Source organism: Equus asinus, chromosome 6, assembly GCF_041296235.1.
Source record: "Equus asinus isolate D_3611 breed Donkey chromosome 6, EquAss-T2T_v2, whole genome shotgun sequence".
Classification (NCBI taxonomy): Eukaryota; Metazoa; Chordata; class Mammalia; order Perissodactyla; family Equidae; genus Equus; species Equus asinus.
This window is the reverse complement of record NC_091795.1, coordinates 10,032,865-10,050,194: the sequence shown is the minus strand read 5'-3', so window position 1 is coordinate 10,050,194 and position 17,330 is coordinate 10,032,865. Positions and strand designations below refer to the sequence as shown.

Below are 17,330 nucleotides of genomic sequence, written 5' to 3'. Positions count from 1 at the left end.
GTCTGTAAGGCGAGACTGGGGCACACTAACCATTTCCTGATGTGCAAAAGCTGAAATTTGGACTTGTATTCTTGTTAGATTTCTTAGATATTGCAAAAAACTAACCCAACAAAAGAGAGTCTCGCAATATCCTTAACTTAGACAATGTCAGACCCTGGTATCACTTCTCCGGTAAAAAAAAAAAAAATGAGAGAGAAACAGGTCAAACAATTTCCTATTTCTGAGGACAGTATGAGAAACCTCAGAAATTTGCCGTGCGTAAGCATATTAAACCCTCACATTGTACACTCAAACTTACGCAATGTTAAACGTCAATTATATCTCAATAAAGCTGGGGGAAAATAAAGCCTGAGAAAGAAAACCCCACTAATAACTCCATCGACATCTGCAAGTCTGGGAACTGTATCATTTCCTTCCTGAAATAACTCACTTGTTAATAGTTATTTCAAAAGGAGTCAGGATATTGCTCTTAAGAGGCAAAATCTCGCTTAGAAAAATTAATATTTGAAGGAAATGGTGGTTCTTAAATATGGACCTCACTTGCTTGAGAAAAACAGGTAGCTTTAATGGTATGGGGAGCTTTCATAAATTGAAATATTTCCGTTTCCGTATTCAGTATCTCAAAGCCAGAGGTAGAAATTCCAAAGGCCAGACCCCTGAGAAGCTTCCTGAAGCCCCACCACAACTCTGCCAAGCCCCAGAAACGGCAGCGCCCACAGCGTCTGGGGAGACCTCCTTTTCAACAGCCTCGCCCACAACCAAAACCTACAAACGTTGACAAGATGACAGCACCACTAAGCTGGAAACCGGCACTTCCCAGCCTGTTCAGAATTGGACAACATGTTGCTTAAGAAACCCTCTTCTAATATAAATCTTCAAACTGCTGGCTTGTGCTAATCTTTGTTAACTGAATTCAAATATTATCTGATCGGAGCAATTCTTCTGTGATTTTTTTTTAGACTCTTTCCCAGCCTCCACACGCAGGGCCACTACAGCCTGGGGCAACTGTAAAAATTCTTACCTTTTCGCAGTCTTTTCTCCGTAAAGCAGTAAACAATACAGCAATCAAGTGAATCATCTGGCCTCCCTCCCCCCCCCAGACACAGACACACACACAGACACTCCTTGTTAAACTCTTCCACAGCCTCTCGGGGCGCCGCGGGCATAGCCCAGCCTCGGCCCCCACTGCTGTTGATCACCAATCACCTCGTACACCCTCTCTGCTCTTCAGTCTTGTCTTCTGTTCTTTCCACACAGAAGTCTGGCCTGACCATGCCATCGAAAGCAGCTTTCTCTTGTCCGGTCCTCTCTAATCCAGACCCAAGCTTATGTCCTCACAACACAGATTCCAGCCTGTAGGTGTTTTCCTTTTATCTGTCTACTGGTTTTTGTCTACCTCCGCTACTAGAATGTAGGCTCCAGGAGGATAGTGACATGACTCTTGTTTACCATCACCAGCAACTTGCACATTGCTGGCACAGAGTGAGTGCTCGATAAATATGTGTGGGAGGAAGGAAAGAATGCAGGAAGACAAGATACTGACTTGACGTGAATGCTCGACTGCCCAGCCCAGAAATGTTCTGTATTATTTAGAGTAAAAACCTCACCTCTCATATTAAACAGACCCCAAAATACAGAGGCTCACAAGCTCAGATTGCTTTCTCTTTTGCATAACACTCTGGAATTGGACAGTTCAGGCTGGAAGGATGCTCTGTGTCACACAGTGACAAAGAGATCCCGATTCTTTTCCTATTGCTGCCCCTCTATCCTGCAGGGCACTGCACATCTGCTTGGTTTAATGGGGTTGCCAGCACCTCTAAGTTCCAGGTTCCAGACCACAAGAGGAGAGAAAGAGAGGAAGTCTAGGAAAAGCCATTTCCAGTTAAGACGTGAAACAGGAATTGCGCGTATCACTCCTGCCCCCATTTCACAGGTAATAATTAGTTTTATGTCCTGAAAGGGAGGTTGGGAAGTAGAGTCTCTAGCTAAATGACTTCATATCCAGGGAGAAAGCAAAGATGGAAAACTAGCCATCTGACACATGTTCCTTGACCCCTCTCTGAGTAGAACACTTTCCGGGACCCATCTGGGGGTAGCAGAACCTGTGTGCAGGCTCTGTCTTTGGAGGGAGAAGACCTCCCACCCACGATCCCATCACTACACTGCAGAGCTCATGGGAGCTGGAGGGGGCATCAGGACCTCGGGAGTAGCAGTCACTGCAGCCACCATGAGCACTGACACTCTAAGATGCTCAATCTTTCCCTTCCTTGTTGGCTCTGAAGCTCAGAAAACTCCAGATGCATTTTTGTTTTCACATGTAAATTCTCACATTCAGTTCTTCATTCATTGTGCAAGAAGAACATGCAAAAAGCAATTGCCCAGAGTGCCCGCTTCTCTAATGTGAAGTGAGGGAAATAGACGGGCAGCCCTCTTCCTTGTCCCCAAGACAATCCCAGTTTAGCAGCTTTCTTCAGTGCAATCGTGAGCAAATCATTCAATATCCTTATGACTCATTTTGCTTACCCCCAAAATGAGAGCTAAAATACCCTGTCATCTGGTTAGTAGAATTAAATTAGTGCATGCATGTAAAGATCTTAGGTTTTTAAGAAATACCTGGTACTTAGATATTCAACTTATTTTTATCTCAATTAGTGGCTTTTCTCTTGCTAAATCCCAGACTGGCAAGCCATCTCAACTTATTCAAATTCCCCCAGACTATACTCCTGTTGCCGAAAGTCTTCTCTGAAAGAGTCCAGTAGCCTTTCCCTCTCTCTTCTCTCAATCCCTGCCCCATACTTGTTCACATTTTTATTTACTGCTTTGTGCTGTCCACTGATAGTTTCATAAGTGCTTGTCCAGTCTCGTTGGCTAGATTGCAAGCTCCCTGAGAGTAGCAGATGCCATGTTGGGTTCCCGTAGCTCAGAACATCTGATACAACAGGACTGCATAATGTCCACTCCACAGACACGCCACTGCGTTATTGAAATGGAAATATCGGCAGACTAAAGCTACATCTACATGACCCTAGAAAAATATGTGAATTCAGAAGATTAGTCCCAAACGTTGGTTGATTCAAGATTTCTTTTTTAAATAGTAAAATATTCTGCTTATGTGAATGGAATAACTAACTTACTATCCCTACGGAGAAGCTGAAAATGCTGCCTAAAATTATACTGCACGCTGGAACTTCTGGTAACTCAGGATGCTGCCTTCTGGGTGGTGTTTATTCTATGCCACAAACACCTGAATTACTGAAATTGAAAGCAATCCAGATTCTGTGTTTGGGGTTCCAGCACTCTGTGGACTGGCACATGTGCCTGACAAAAATCTGGGGAATGCTTGGCCTTTCATTCCTCTGAGAATTATGCCATTTTCCAAGAAAAGCTAAATAGCTCATTCATGTTTCACCCTCTGTTCTTCCAGGCTGGTTTCCTGAGGATATTTTTTAGCCAGACTGGTGTGTTTTTTTTTCAATAGGCTGCTGGAAACTGAGAGTCTTAAACTTAAACTTTTATTGAATGATTCTTGAATGCATTATCAAATGAAGAACATTATCCTCATTTCATCTATTACAGACCAAAAATAAATGTACCCATGAATGGCATCCACTCGGTGGCCTTCATTGACAAATTCCCCCAGGGACAACTCAGATCCACAAGAAAGCTCTCAGGACTATTTTGGAGGGAAGCTAACTAAGAGGTACCATCAGGTAGAGAAGTAGTTATTATGGTTTTTTCTTTCTGCATCGCTCTTATCATCAAGAGAAATGGGGAACTTCATATTTCAAGGACCTTTTGCACAGGAAATCCTAGGGTGGCCTGAGCACACATAGAAGTCTCTGGTGGGGGGGCGGGGGTGGGGGGGGAGCGCTACGCAGTAACCTGGAAATCTTGAACCAAGAAGCAGAGCTCCTTGACTGGACGGCATCCATCAGGGGCTCCCAGAAGGAAAGTGATAAGTATATAAACCACCCACAAACATGGAGCATGCTCCAGGCCAACTGAACCCTTGGACTTTATTTTCAAGACGAGGAGATGCCATGAGCTGCAGAGCACGGAGCCCAGATTCACTCCCCAAACCCAAGCAACAAGCTTAAAAGCAGGCAAGGAAAATACTTGGTTTGGCTTAAGTGGACAGTTCAGGCCAGTGTGAACTGGGCAGGCAAACGAGTCCAGGAATCTATAAAGGTGCTTTAGAAAACAAAAAGGCCCTGATCAACAGAGGGGGCCTGGCAATGTACAAACGTGCTTCCCCCAAAGCTAAAGATAAAGCCCCACCCCCCAAATACATCCAAATGTTTATGCTGCTTATATGTTTATGATAGTAAAATAATTTTTTAACTTCTTTATTTTATGTTCTCTGTGATCAGCATGCAATTTTTCATCATCAGGAAATTAAAAAGATTAAAATTACAACCTTTTAAAAAAAAGAGAGATAAAGCCCCCCTTCCTCAAAAGGATGAAACCAGCGAAGGATTCCGAGAGGCCTCTTGAATTGGGTCTTTCTCAAGGAGGAATAAACGTGCATGATGGCTGGGAAGGTACTAGCGGTCCCATGAGCACAGAGCGAGAGTATGGCTGACAGGCAGGAGGCAGGGCTGAGTGGGAAAGGGCTCAGGGACCACATTACAGTGCCGAGACATCTTCCCGAAGGCTCTCGGGAGCTTGCTGAACTGGTCCATGAATGAGCAGGTCTTTGTCGCAGGAGATGTTGAGGGTTGGCCTGGCATTGAGGACACAGTTGCTGCCTTCAGAGAACGTGCAAGGGAGGCGCCCTTGTTTTATAATGTGTAATGGTGGCGAATCTCCTGGCTCATCAACAAGTAATTGAGTCACAGGGGAGCAATGCGGCCTGAAGCCTGATGAGATTTAATCCAAAAGCATGCAGGTGACAGCAAGCAATATTGCTGATGAACTGGGGGCATGGAAGAAACGGCATCTTCCCATGGCCTTGCCTTCTCACCTACTGTGGCAGTCAGTGTCCTGGCGGGAACTAGATGGTTCACTCAAATGGGCGAGTGGGGAGAGGCTCACGAAGGGTCTGTTTACTGAGGTGTCATTAAGGTTAAGAAAACCAGAACTGTGGTGAGCAGTTCTCACCCTTGGGTTTGCAGCAGCACCAGGGAGGGGCAATTCCCCCTCAACAGAAAAGCAACTGTGTCCCCCTCAGGCGGGCAGGAGGACGGGGGCATGGTACCTCCCCCTCACCGTCCTGCTCCTCAGTGTCTGGCTCCCGACCCAGCCAGACCCTGAGGGCAAAGGAGCCACTGATGCCGCCTTTAATGGCCTGCCTCCCCAGCATTCTCCACGTAGCAAGACAGAAAAGGAGTGAGGGCGTCCGCAGGGGCAAATGGAAAACTCCCAGCCCACATACCACCCAACTTCCTTCTAAGTGCCCCTGTCCTGTTGTCCACCCTCCCACCCTCCCCACTGAACGTAAGCTCCCGGAGGACGGGCACTTCAGCTTGTCTCTTCCCTGCTGTGTCCCAAGTACCTGCACACAAACAGGCACTCAGAGGATATTTGTTGAGTGACCAATAAGGAGAAAGAAGAAAACCATTTGCCCAGTATTTAGCAGCAAGCAAGTAACAAGACAAGCAGCATTTTATAAATAGTCCTTAAGGGGTGTTTCCCTACGGTAAACTCGTTCTTATTTTGGCCATTTCGCCCAAAGCAAAACATAGCCAACATATATAAGAAGGGAAATACAGTGGGGTATAAGATTTGCTGAAAAGATTATATTTATGCTTTGCTTGGAGTGAAGAAAAGTTTTGGGAACCAGACCCAAGAATTTTAAATTGCCTTAAAAAAAACACAAGAAATACATCTTTCTCCTAACTTTCAGACCTGTGGTCCAGGAATGAGGGAATAGTTGCCAGGATTATTAAAGAAACTCTGTGTTAAACAGTGGAAAGATGTCAGGTTGTGGGTTTCTCTGCCACGGGAGCTTTTAGAGACCAACGTTGTCTGGATTTGATGACAGGTAATGACATTAACTAATTACAAAACTAATCACATTTGGAGCAGTGGAAGCTGAGATCATGATAAGCATAATCAAATCCCTGACTTCAGGGCTTCGGGGATCAGAGGATAGGTTTTCTCCCCTTGCAAAGCTTGACCAGATGCCTTTCGGAGTCCTTTGTCTGAATATTTTGGAAGCTGCAGATACCAAGGAGAGTCGGAAACAGCATTCTGAATTGCAGCACGCAGTGGCCGCACTGGCACTAAGTGAGGGCACTATAGGGACATGCGGGGGTCCCAACTGGCTGAAGATGAGCTTTGCCCATGCTGTCATCGGGAGCTCCATCAAGGTAAGTGCCTGGCCCGCCACCCTCTTTCTCTTCCCCTAAAAGCCTGAAGACCTGTTCTACTGCCACCCCCTCTCTGCCCCCCCGTCCCCCACCATTGTGGTTGGGTCTTGGACAAATTCCAATCCACTGGAGTCTTGGTTTCTTCCTCCACAAAGTAGAGGTAAAAATATCAGTCCCATTTGCCTCAGCAAAATGATTTGAGAATCCAGGGAAATAGAGTTGACTTTGTGTTTTATAAACTGCTATAAATATAAAAAGTTGCTGATTATTGCTGATATGAAACCAAACTACAGGCCCAAGTACCTATGACATGAATACTTCCATCATCAGAAAGGTGGAGAATCATTAAAAGAAGGAAGCTGGCCACCTTCTCGTGGTCAGTACCTCCTCCACCGCTTTCTCTCATCCCTCCTGCTCTCTCTGGCCCCTGGGAGGGAAGGGAAGAGGCCAGCCTCCTTCAAAGCATTTCTAGCCCTTTCAGGAGACAGCAGAGCAGCGAGCTGGAGCTGTGCCGTGGAAAGGCCCTGGGCATTCTTCTCATCCAGTAACATTCCTTAAGCCCCAATGCAAAACTTGAAAGGAAAGGAAATCCTAAATGTAAACACTATCTTGCAGTCACTTGGAAAATTATCTGCCTCTACCTTCCCTCTCTTACCAATTCACTCACCCTCAATTAAAGCCATCCTTTGACTTAAACCTCACTTTTCAGAAACCAAGCAATCACTTCAGAAAGGGAAAAACATGGAGATCCAGATTTCAATTAACTTAGCCATTGATTTTTGTGTAATTCTGGGGGAGACATTATTCTTTTGGTAAAGTGGGGGCAAAGAACTCAAAGATGAATGAAGGTTCTAGCGACAGCAGTGGGCAGGGACTGAGGTACATGCAGCCCCGCTCCCCAGGTCCTGCTGAAAAGCAAAAATATTAGGAAAATGGCCTGGAAAAGAGATGTGCTGAATTGCCCATGGCAATGGCGAGTCTGTCACTCAGGTAGAAAGCCTTTGGTGAATAGTGTTTCCTTGTACTTTTCCATTGTCATATAATTTATGTATCTGGTGTTTTATACACTGTGCAATTTTTTTAACTGGTCAATAAAAATATAGATCCCACCTTGCTTTTTTGAAAACTGCAATTGTTTCATAATTGTTGAATACATATCAGTCATAACAAGGGACCACTGGCTTAGCACATGCTCATATGCGTGTGCACACACACGCGTGTGCTCTACATAAATACAATAGAAGAAACCACTGATACAGATATAATTTTTAATGTGTTGTGTCACTGAATGTCTATTGGAGGGAAAAAGTCTCTGTGAAAATAGGTTTAAAACAACAGGCAGTTTAATCAGATAAGCACACAGCATTCATCTCTGTCCTCTGGAAATATGATTTCAGCATAATGAATGAAGGGAAGGAGCTCATTGGAATACATCTCTTCTGAGCAGTAGAGTGAAACCAACTGTCATCGAGAATGGTCTCCTGCGGAGGGAGGGGCCGTAGGATCTATCTGTGTGATGACCATGAGGAGGAGGATGGCCATCACCATCAATGGGTCAACTATTAGAATGGAGCAAAGGAAATAAAGTGTAACTTTAAATTATGCAATTAGGGGTTACATTGCAAAGGGTTTATTCCAACTATACTTGAGTTTCTGATGAGGAATTTAACCCTGTGACACAACGTGACAATTTCTGGAAGCCCCGACTGGGGTGGAGCAGGAGGGTCCCTTTTGTGGTGGCTGGTTTTGATGAGAAGCCACCTTTCAAGGAAGTACAAGGGGGATGATCTGAAGTAAACGTCCTCCTCGCAAACAAAATGCAAAAAGTAAGGCTGTTCACCAGCCACCTAGGCGGGGCTATATGAGTGGACTTGTTGCTCGCTGCTCTTGGCAGAAGGAAAGCATTAGATTTGTGTCTGGCGATGTAACTCTTTCATTGTGATGCCAAGTGCCCGCCCTCTCCTAGGGAACAGGGGGTTGGTGAGGAGCCTGACTGGGGTCCCCAGGGCCGGCACACCAAGTGGCACAAAGCAAGCTGATGCTCAAGTGTCAGCCCTGTTCCGAGGGCTTTGCCCCTCACACAACCCTGTGAGGAAGGACCTGTCACTCGCTCTGTTTTACAAATGAGGCAGAGACACAGGAAGTGACTTGCCCAATGTCACACGGTTATTAGGTGCTGGAGAGGCACTCAAAGCCGGGTGGCCAGCTCTGAGAGTCCCAAGTAACCACTGTGCCTGCTGCTCAAATGAACTGAATTCAGTTGAATGGGAAGTCAGGAAAGTGGCGAGCTTAAAAGAAGGCAGAAAAGGATTTGGCTTAATTCTACTCATCTCCAAAATAAAAGCCGATTTGCTCGATTCTCCCCTCCATCTCAGCAGTGTCCAGCGACATTTCCATGAGTGCAGAGAGACAAACATCCTCTCCTGCCCACTCTTCCCGAATCCCCGCTCTGCATCCACCTGCGTAGTGGAACCAGTCCCGGGACTGCAGATGCTCCATAGACTGTGAGAGAGAACAAGTGGTCAGCTCCGAGATCCTGGATATGTGAATGCCGGCAGCCCTGCCCACCACCCAACCCTGCGGTCTTGTCCTGTCCGGGGCCCCCACCCAAGAGTGGAAGGCAGGCAGGCCCGAGGGTTCGCCTCAGCCTGACTCATCCATTTCAACCTTTCACAGAGCGCTTCGGCGTGGTCTACTCCTAAGGCGTGGCTGGTGGGAATCTCAGTCCATGACTTGGGTAGGTTAAAAAGATAACATTTTTAATAATTTAATACAATTTCTATTTTGAAGCCTTATTCTTCAAGGGTGACAGGAACGCAGTCTTGGGCTCCCGCCTTCAACTATGTTGTGGCAGAGTTCTGGGGATCCTCTAATTCTAAGACCTGGCAGGGGAGAGGCCGCCAGTGTTTGATGCCGTGTCCCTTCAGACAACCTCTGAGATGTCACTCAATCCCCCGACCTGGTCCTCAGATCTCAGTTCCCCCAAGCCGCCCTGAACAGGCTCTTGTTCCGCCCTGACAGCTCCTTCCAGGGGTCACGAGAGCAAGCACAGACCTCCTTCTCTCTCTGTTCCCACCATCATGACTGTGAAATGTCCCCACGGACTTGTGATGTCTCCAGCAAGGCCTTAAGGCCTTTCTATTCCCCTAAGGACCAAGGCTGTAGCAAAACAAAACAATAAGGCTTCCATTTGGACAAATACTACAGAAACCCAAGAACAGAGACTTGACCAAACATAAATTTATTATGGGACACACACACAAAATTCTGGCACAGTGCTCACAGATGCTGTCAAGGACCAGGCTCTTTCTATTCTCCAACCAGGGTACTGTTTAGCAATGGCAGCTGTCCCAGGGCATCACAGGCCTTCTGAGCAGGAAAAAGCCAGAAGGGAAAGAAGTAACTACAACAGACCACGGCCTATGTTTCACGGATCAGCACTGGAGGCGTCTGCCCACCTTAATTCATAGGGTAGTCTAGGAGGCCGTGCTTTTAGCTTTCTAGCTTCCATTGCAGGTAATTGCCAGTCAGAAGGGGGTTAAAAAGAGGATTGAGGGTGTCAGCATAAGGAATCTGCCACAAGCAGGGGAAGACTCATTTTTCCCTGTCACTTCCCTCCTGCAAACAACCAGTAGGCACCGGCCTAGTTGCTTGAATGAGGTAAAAGGTGTAAAGAAAAAGTAGAGGTGAAACGTTGGAAATGCTTCATAAAATATTATCCACCTCACGGATTCAAGGACATCCTGGTCTGGCTAGACAGCCCAGAGGAAGTCCCAATGTTCCTGGCTCCTCTGCAGGATCAGATGCAGTGAACTAGACACTTGCCCTTCCGTCCAAACCCCTACCACTCACAGGCTGCATGGCCTGTACCAGGGGCCTCTGTTCTTCCATTCCTACCCTGGCTTGGCCCAAGAGACCCAGAGGGCACTCACGAAGTAGAACTGGGCCAGGGAAACTCCCATGTTTGTGAACTGCAGAGGCTGGGCCAGAATGTGGCAGTGCCTTGCTTCCTAACACATATGTCACTAGAAGACCCAGTCATTCAGGGAGAAACTCCAGAGGTTGAGCCATTTAACGCCAGCTGTGTGCTGCCCAGCTCCTTCAGTGTGCTCAGAAGGGTCAGCTCCAGGCTGAGTCCACCTGCAGAGGTCCAAAGGCCCCCTCCCCCCTCCTACAGCTTCAGAATCATTTTGGCTACCACATGGTATAGCAGAAACTCTGACCCACCTGGGTCTGAACCCTAGGTCTGCTGCTCTACGACCCTGGGAAAGTTACTCTGAACTGAGCCTTAATTTCTTTATCCACAAAATGAAGCCAGTAACATCTACCCTGCAGGGCTGCTGTGAAGATGAGAGACAAGGGAGGTAAAGTGCCTGTCCACACTGGCCTTTTTAGTGGGTGGTAATGGCTCTTCTTCTCGCAGAAGATCCTGGGGACTTGAATTGGACCGGGAACAGGACTCAGATCAGTGCTGCCTGCTAAGAGACGAGAAGAGGGGACATTGCCACCTGGGTAGATTTCCTCCAGCTCAGAAGGTGCTCCAGAATTGGGTTTGGTTGGTTGGTTGGTTGGTTGTTTTGAGGAGGAAGGATGGTGATAGAGCAGTTGGCTGAGCACAAGGTACTGATCTGGAGGAATCACCAGGTGACCTCAATTCTGCAGAAGACTGTGGATATTTATGTCCCTTGACGTGGGGTGACATTTTGATCTCTGCCGTACAGTAACACCCCTTGCAAATTGATTAATTCTTTGGGGCTCTTAGGACAACTTTAGTAATAACATCTGCTTCCACTGTGCCCAAGTATAGGAACAGGGCGTTTTAAATAACACTATGTTTAATGAGACTAAAAATTATGTGCTTACCAAAAAACAAAATAAAAATAATCTCTGCCTACATTAGTGATGTAAGAATCAAGAGGCATACTCCCGAAAATAATATAATATTGTATGTCAACTCCACTTCAGAAAAAAAAAAAAAAACAGGGAGGCAAGACTCCTGTGTGCTTGAGCAGACCATACCTGAAGTTCTGATGCATTCTGTGAGCTTCCCTGTGAGGTAAGAGAGAGACAAACTGCAACATGTCCAGAGGAAGGACTGGTGTGGCCACTGGCCACAAAAAGAAAACTCCCACACAACGCCAGAGTCGAAGGAATGGGGAGTGCTTTGCCTGGTAGGGGAAAAAAGGATAAAAACTGTGTTCAAATATTTGGAGAGGGCTTTCATGAGTGAGAATGAGCCTTATTTTATGTGCATCAAGAAGTAAAACTATGCCACAACTAGAAGAACCTGCGACTAAGATGTACAACTATGCACCGGGGGGATTTGGGGAGATAAAGCAGAAAAAAAAAAAAGAAGTAAAACTAGAGCCAATCGTGGAGTGAGGGCTCCATGGAGGCGGGTTTCGACTCAACTGAAGGAAGAGATTTCAGTCACCACATCTGAAGATCAGCAGTCCTGAGCAACAGCGAGCTCCAAAAGCTAACGCCATTCAAGGTCGGAGAACGAGTCCCTGCTGAGGATATCACATCACACCCGCCGCACGGGGTTCTGATGAGGACGAAGGCGATAGCTGTTTCACACTCTCCCTATATGCCACCTTTCAGGTGGTGACTTGGCCACACTGCTCTGGACTGTCAGCTTCTTGTTTCACCCCAGATTCCACACAACAGACTTCCTAGGGTGCAACCCAACGGAGCCTCTGCTTGTGTCCCCTTGACTGGTCTCTGCCCTTCCACCCCGGAACGTGCCTGTTACCCCTGAAGCATGAGACACTCCAGCAAATCTCAGTGCCCAACCATGCTCAACCCGGAGCTAAGAGCGAGAAATAAAGGGGAAGTAATGCCCACAAGGAAAACTGTTGACCAATCAGAGGTTGGAACTGGCAAATAAACTCTTTTCCCTTCCTTGCTCACCTTCCACCCAATCAGTGTATCCTGAAACCTCATAGTTTATGCTCTGGGAGGATGGTCCCTGAATTCGTTCCTTATGGCTGCCGTAACAAATCACCACAAACTTGGTGCCTTAAAACAAGGGAAATGCATTCTCTCACAGGCCTGAAGGCAGAAGTCTGTAATCCATATCGCTGGGCGCACATCAAGGGGTCAGCATGGGCTGTGCTCCCTCCAGAGGCTCTAGGGGAGGGTCCCTTCCTCGCCTCCTGTCAGCACTGGGTGACTGCCCACAGTCCTTGGCTTATGACCACATCACTCCAACCTCTGCCTCCGTGGTCACACTGCCCTCTCCTCTTCTGTGTGTCATATCTGCCTCTGCCTCCTTCTTATAAAGACATTTACACTTGGATTTAGGCCCTACCCAGATAATCCAAGGTAACCTCTCCATCTCAAGATCCTGAATCCCACCTGCAAAGCCTTTGGTATAGAAGGTAACATTCACAGGTTCTAGGAACTAGGGCGCAGACCTTCCTTTGGAGGCCGGTATTTAGCCTCCCACAGTCCAGAGGCCTGAGCAGTCAGTTACACTTCACGCTGAGGTGGGACCACACCAATAACACGTCCTTGTATCTGCTCCTTTCATCTCAGCCTCACTAACACTCTCCCATACTCCTATTCTTGGCTCAAACTCCCCACTAAAGAGGCAGCACCTGAGGTTCTCCTCAAGCTCTCCTTTCTGGGCAACTCAAAGTAATGTGTGTAAACCATTATGAACATTGCACGTGGTGATGGCAGAAATAGCAGGAGCAATACAATAACAGTTCCCACAGTTTTCCAAAAGATTTAACTTTTGCCCAGAGCATGACTTAATCACTTAAAAATAGGCTTATACACTGAGGAAATGGAGGTCATCTATTTCGGTGGAATTTCACACTGTGTTGAAATATGTATTTTCTCTCTACAAAATATTTCCAGCATGGTGACAATTTTCAGTAGAATACCTGCTAAAAGATTAGAATTAGAAAAAGAAGGGTTTCCCATAGCAAATGGAAGGAAATTCACTCCATTACAGGAAAGTTAAATAAATTAGTTAATACTTACAAACTTCTTACAGATGGAAAGAGTTATCTGTATCAGTGTTAAGCCCTGCTATGGATATGCTTTTTGTGTGCTGAACAAATTAAATTTCTCAAAACAGCAGCATCCTGGGTCCTGTGAATATCTGAGAAGTAACACAGCTTCATGGAAGAATTGCAGAATCAGATAACACCACCAAAATTCAGCCAACAGGTCTGCGACTGACTTATTTGGGGGGAAAGAGGAGAATAAGGCAATATTTTCCACTGTACCTCTCAAAATTCTTTGCAGGTGACAACTGTACGATGGAAGATTCCGGAAAGTTTTTGCGTGTGGGGGGGAGGCAACTTCATTGGCATCTTTGTTTCAGCGATTTCTATGACTTTTAGGTTCACAGATAAACCTGAAGAGAACAAATAACTAACAATATTGAAGATGAGGAAAATGTTGGCAAACTTCTCTGTTAAAAGGGCAATATCAAAAACGAAAACTTTGAAGAACTTCACTTCTCCTCCCATGACAAGGCAAATTCAATATTTTGGTGGAAGCTGCTTCCTGTAGGGATATTCGATAATGATCATCTCAAAAATTACAAGACACGTCATTGAATGAGTACAATCTGAATGAAGACTGTGTTTAACAGTATGGCAAAATAAGTGCACATCGGGCATGTTTACTATATGTCATTTAATTGGACAATTCATACTTGAAAATTTCTCTGATATGGATTCCCTAGGACTTTATGTACCCTCCCAACCACCAACTGGTGGCAAAGGGCTCCCATCTTTTGGTCTGGAAGCAAAAGTCCACCATGTTGACCGTAAGGTCTTGAAGTAGTTAATAAAGGTGCACTCCAAGCCAGAAGCTCCAACCACGTCAACACCTTCTCCTCCAGGTAGCAGACAAGGAAGAGCCCAATCATGATTGGTGACTTGCCACTGAGACAATAACGGCAGAACCTTTCTCAAACCATGACTTCTTGCCAAAACCTTCTTGCTTCCTGCTATCTATACACCCGTACTGAACACCCATAACATAAGCACGTTACCGAAGGCCCTCAGCCTTTCATCAAACAAGGACCACTCTAAAAATTCCTGTAAGTGTATTTCTCCGCGTGGAGGAGTTATTGAGTAGATACTCAGTGAATTGGATAGACTATTTCAGAAGTCAGCAAACTTTTTCTGTAAAGAGCCAGAAGGCAAATCTTTGCAGGCCACGTGGTCTCTGCCACTACTGCTCCACGTTCTAGTGCAAAAGCAGTGGCAGACAATGCATAAACGAGTGAGTGTGGCCGTGTTCCAATAAATCTTTATTTACAAAAACAGGCAACAAATCAGATTTAGCCTGTGGTCCTTTGTTTGCCAAACCCTTGGATTACATGAACTTTGAGAAAAGTCTTGATGTCAAAAACATTATTTTAACACTTCCTTTTAGAGGCAGGGTCCTGACAATTCTTGATTAACACATATATCCAAGAACTTTTGTCCCTCTTCCTCCACTGTCCTCTGATAAACACCGACTGGCAGAGGGGACCTGGAGCATCGATCCTTCAACAGCAGTTATTCTGCAAGACAAAGCAGGGACAGACATTAAAACCAGACCCCAGGTCTTTGTGCCATACCCGGCATATCAAGTGCCCCTCTTCAAATTGTACTGAGTTAGCTGTCTACCTAATAAAGAAAACAGAACTATTCTTTCACTTAATAGTCTTTTAGGAAGGGTACGGGGGGCCAGGTTTACTAAAGGCCCTTATAAAATGCCGGCTGAAAGGAAATAATGCTCTTTGGCACCACAGAACCTTTTTCATGTGAAGCTACATGATCACTTTTCATTTTGTTTCTCAAGCACCCCATGGCACCCATCCATGTATTAGGCTAATAACTGCATGAATCTAGTTAAAAGGAACCGAGCAATTATTTTAATTAGAAGAGAACAAAAATAACACTCCTGGATTCTGTTTTAAGGGGCAAGAAGGAAGTAGTCAGGGTTCAAAAAGATCCCACAAAATATTTTTGTGAAAGGAAAAATAATTAAGGCCAAATTTAGAATGTACTTGGCAATAAATGGGCCAAATAAAATGAATGGCACCACTGTGCAGCTAAAACCCATTCACATATAAGAGCCCCAGAAAGTCCATTTTAATGTGATACCATTTTGAGGGGATGGCCAATTTTACAAAGTGAAAGTAAATGTCTAGGAGAGACCTTAATGATCCTTGTGAATCTCTTACACAATTTCTTATAGAGTTTCTGTGTAAACTCTTTTACTAATAAGAGAAAGGAGGAAGGATAGTGGTCAATTTGCCTTTTAAGTAGGATTACTTTTGCATTTAAATTCTTCGAGTAAATTGTTCAAATTTGTTTCTCTGGAAAAAAATCTATCTTTCGAGAAAATCCTTGTTACTAATCCATTCTACACAAAGCGGATTCCATCATAAGAGACTTTTAATCATTTGAACTGAATTCAGTCCCGCAGGAAGGGATTGTATCTGCAGACTTTCCATAGCCACTGCCTTCCTCCCTCCCTTCTGGTCGTGCTACTTTGGCCATTTTATTCCACCTCTGGCTTCTGAAAGGAGATGAAATGAAACTCAAACCAGTCAACTAGTCACTGTTGTTCTTTCTGTTTGAAGCTATAAATGTTTATTGAGCAACTGTCATCTACCAGCACACAGCAAGTTATGGATGTACAAAGATGACTAAGACCTGGACACTGCCTGCAAAGACCCTACAGTCTAGTCACAGGGACAGAGGTATGGGCAGAAAGGAGACCATGCAGCCCCCGCCGGGTAGGGTCAAGGGTATATGGCCTGAGCTGATCATTAAAGAATGGATTATCCAGGAGAAGGACATGGACAGTCTATTCCAGATCTTTCTCAGATCAGTCTACAAAAAAGCTGGGACAAAAGAACCCCAGGGTATACACTGGGAACCGTAAGCAGTTAGAGCTGCTGGAGTGTGAAGCGAAAGATGAGAGTGGAGCAGGAGAGCAAGCTGGAGAAGTAAGCAAGAGCTGGGTCATGGGAGAAGTCATGTGCCATGGTGATGAGCCTGGACATCGTCTGGTAAAGCAATGGAGAGCCACCAAACGCTGCTCAACAAGGGACAAATGTGGCCAGCTTTCCATCTTAGAGCGAGCACTTGGATGGCTGAGAAGAGGAGGAAATGGAGACTAGGTGTCCCGCAAATGCCACAGCCCAAGTAAGATGTGATAAGGTCTTGAACTAGGACAAGAGGAAGTAGGAATGGAGAGACAGCATGAGGCACGAGATATACGGTATTGAAGGAGATTAAAAACAAAACAAAACAAACAAAACCTCTGTAGAACAGTGACTGAAGGGGTCAAAAGTAGGAAATGAAATTAGTTTTGAAGATTCTTGGTGGGAAGCAGGTGTTTCATCTGAACACTTGTCCTATGTCCAAAAAGCTTCTCACCTTATAGGTTCCCCTTTAAACCCAGGATGGGCCTTGATCATGGGTTCTGGAATTAAGATGCAGTAACAAATTTCAGCCCTGGGAACATGAGCAAACTGCTGAGTGCTATATGAAAACTCCTAGAAGATAGTCTAACTTTATTTACTTTCCCATGCAAAACTCACGCACACCCAGTTTCCTGCCATAAGTCTAAGTTAAAATATACAGAAGCCTAGAAGGAAAGAAAATTATGGTGAATACTTACTGTGATGGTTAATTTTATGTGTCAGTTTGACTGGGCCAAGGGATGCCCAGATAGCTGGTAAAACATTATTTCTGGGTGTGTCTGTGAGGGCATTTCTGGAAAAGATTAGCATTTGAATCAGTAGACTGAGTAAAGAAGATCACCCACACCAATTTGGGGGGGCATCGTCCAATCCACCGAAGGCTCAAATAGAAGAGAAAGGCAGAGGAAGCGTGAATTTTCTCTCTCTGCTTCAGCTGGGACATCCATCTTTCCTTCCCTTGGACATCGGAGCTCCTGGTTCTCAGGCCTTCAGAATCCAACCAGCACTTACACCATTGCCTACCTTCCCCAACGATTCTCAAGCCTTCAGACTTGGACTGAGTTACACCA

General features: G+C 45.5%; 1 long non-coding RNA gene across 6 annotated transcripts in view; it reads right to left on the bottom strand.

Moving 5' to 3' along the window:
- Positions 1 to 6,452: 6,452 nt before the first annotated feature.
- Positions 6,453 to 17,330, bottom strand: part of LOC106832686 (uncharacterized) — a 52,052-nt gene continuing 41,174 nt past the window's right edge. For 3 of the 6 annotated variants that reach the window (XR_011503831.1, XR_006529526.2, XR_011503830.1), the window contains exons 4-7: positions 16,959 to 17,053; positions 13,553 to 14,844; positions 11,331 to 11,479; positions 6,453 to 10,789 (exon numbers count right to left, since the gene is read on the bottom strand). This is a non-coding gene — a long non-coding RNA (uncharacterized lncRNA). The remainder of the gene's footprint in view (positions 10,790 to 11,330; positions 11,480 to 13,552; positions 14,845 to 16,958; positions 17,054 to 17,330) is intronic. The other 3 variants (XR_011503832.1, XR_011503829.1, XR_011503828.1) reach the window with 2 other exon arrangements.